Source organism: Heptranchias perlo, chromosome 39 (genome assembly GCF_035084215.1).
Source record: "Heptranchias perlo isolate sHepPer1 chromosome 39, sHepPer1.hap1, whole genome shotgun sequence".
NCBI lineage: Eukaryota > Metazoa > Chordata > Chondrichthyes > Hexanchiformes > Hexanchidae > Heptranchias > Heptranchias perlo.
Genome location: NC_090363.1, coordinates 13,242,657 through 13,245,389, shown reverse-complemented (window position 1 = coordinate 13,245,389; position 2,733 = coordinate 13,242,657).

Below are 2,733 nucleotides of genomic sequence, written 5' to 3'. Positions count from 1 at the left end.
TGAGAGTACCAGGTCCCATCTCCCCAACCACCAGTCTGTGTGGACCAGAGAATCTCAGGTCCCATCTCCCCAACCACCAGTCTGTGTGGACCAGAGAGTACCAGGTCCCATCTCCCCAGCCACCAGTCCGTGTGAACCAGAGAGTTCCAGGTCCCATCTCCCCAACCACCAGTCTGTGTGGACCAGAGAGTACCAGGTCCCATCTCCCCAACCACCAGTCTGTGTGGACCAGAGAGTACCAGGTCCCATCTCCCCAGCCACCAGTCCGTGTGAACCAGAGAGTACCAGGTCCTTTTCCCCCACTCTCCCTAGTCTGTGCGAAGCTAACTGCTGCAACAATTGGAGAGTTACAATTGGCTCCATTGAATCACAGAATGATGCAGTACAGGAGGAGGCCATTCAGCCTATCATGCCTGTGCTGGCCCTTTGAAGGAGTTCTCCAATTAGTCCCACTTCCCCTAATCTTTCCCCACAGCACTTTGAGTATTTATCCAATTCCCTTTTGAAAGTTATTATTGAATCTGCTTCCACCGCCCTTTCAGGCAGCGCATTCCAGATCAGAACAACTCGCTGCGTCAAAAAAAAAATCTCCTCCCTAGTTCCTTTGCCAATTATCTTAAATATCTGTGTCCTCTGGTTATTGACCCTTCTGCCACTGGAAATAGTTTCTCCTTATGTATACTATCCAAACCCTCAATTTTGAACATCGATTATATCTCCCATTAACTTTCTCTGTTCTAAGGAGAACAGCCCCAGCTTCTCCAGTCTCTCCACCTAACTAAAGTCCCTCATCCCTGGTACCATGCTCAGTAAATCTCCTCTGTACCCTCTCCAAGGCAGACCCCCCTGGATTGAGGAAGGAAAGATTTCCCCCCTGGGGATTTTCTGCTTCTGCTCGCTGTCCAGCGACCCCTCTGGAGATCAGGCTGGAGTGGCCTACGATGCCCTCCACAGTCAAACAGCTTGTCAAATGCTCAGACACAGGGAATGGCTGCACAGGTGACTATTGCCTGGGAACTGTCCTCCTGAGCAAGATGGGATCCTGGCCAGGGGGTGGGGGGCGAGAAAATGATTCGGGGTTTGGAATCACTGTTCCTCTGTCTACTGATTTAATAAAGGTGACAACCCAGGTTATTGACCGCAATATGAGAGAGATGACTTTCACACAATTGCTTACTGTATTCATTACTCATTACACAGAGATTCGAACCGCCCCCTTTTAAACAAAAAAAGATGCATTCCCTTAGCCCATCACCTTTGAGCTCACTGACCTACATTGGCTCTCAGTCCGCCAACTGCACAATATTTAAATTCTCATCCTTGTTTTCAAATCCCCTCCATGGCCTCGCCCCTCTCCATCCCTGTAACCTCCTCCAGCCCTCCGAGATCTCTGCGCTCCCCCCAACTCTGATCTCTTGAGCATCCCTGCTTTCCTTCGCCCCCTCCACTGGCGGCCGTGCCTTCAGCTGCCTAGGCCCCAAGCTCTGGAATTCCCTCCCTAAACCTCTCCGCCTCCTTTTAAGACGCTCCTTAAAACCTACCTCTTTTGACCGAGCTTTTGGTCACCTGTCCTAATATCTCCTTATGTGGCTCGGTGTCAAATTTTGTCTGATGATCGCTCCTGTGAAGCGCCTTGGGGACGTTTTACTACGTTAGAAATCATCATAGAAAATTTACGGCACAGAAGGAGGCCATTCGGCCCATCGTGTCCGTGCCGGCTGAGAAACGAGCCACCCAGCCTAATCCCACTTTCCCACGTTTGGTCCGTAGCCCTGCAGGTCACGGCTCTTCAGGAGCACATCCAGGGATTTTTTTAAAATGAGTTGAGGGTTTCTGCCTCCAACAGCCTCTCAGGCAGTGAGTTCCAGACCCCCACCATCCTCTGGGTGAAAAAAATTCCTCATTTCTGCTCTAATCCTTCTACCAATCACTTTAAATCTATGCCCCCCTGGTTATTGACCCCTTCTAAGGGAAATAGGCCCTTCCTCTCCACTCTGGGCCCCTCATCATTTTGTACACCTCAATTAAATCACCTCTCAGCCTCCTCTGTTCCAAGAAAAACAACCCAAGCCTATCCAATCTGTCACGTTAAAGGTGCTATATAAACGCAAGTTATATATTCTGCTTTACATTATCAGCAGAATTAGCTTTTTGTTTCCCTATGGTTTGTAATGTAGTCTCATTGCTCCTGCCACATAATAGGAATCTATCAGGAAATCCCCCTCCGCCAAAATCACTTTGGTCGGATTAATTAACGGCCACACTGGCTAGAAAAGTTGCAGGTTGAGTCCCCAGTCGTTACTGAGTCAGCCGATGGATCGCAGGCTGGTGTGGAAGGTGGAATTACTGTTGGCCTCCATCTCTGAGCGAGAGAGGAAGGGGGAAGAAAAGGTATCACGGCTTCCTCAGGCCATTTCCCCACAGGCCTTGATCTCACCTTGAAGCAGGTTCCCCTCATCTGGACTCCCTCTCAAGTAATGGCCACTTGTGTAAGGGACCAGAGGGATTGGCTGTAAAAATAGGAGGGGGGCGGGGGGAAAAAAGGGGGGGCGGGGGGAAAAAAGAGGGGGGCGGGGGGAAAAAAGGGGGGGCGGGGGGAAAAAAGGGGGCGGGGGGAAAAAAGGGGGGCGGGGGGAAAAAAGGGGGGCGGGGGAAAAAAGGGGGGGCGGGGAAAAAAAAGGGGGGGCGGGGGGAAAAAGGGGGGGCGGGGGGAAAAAGGGGGGGCGGGGGGAA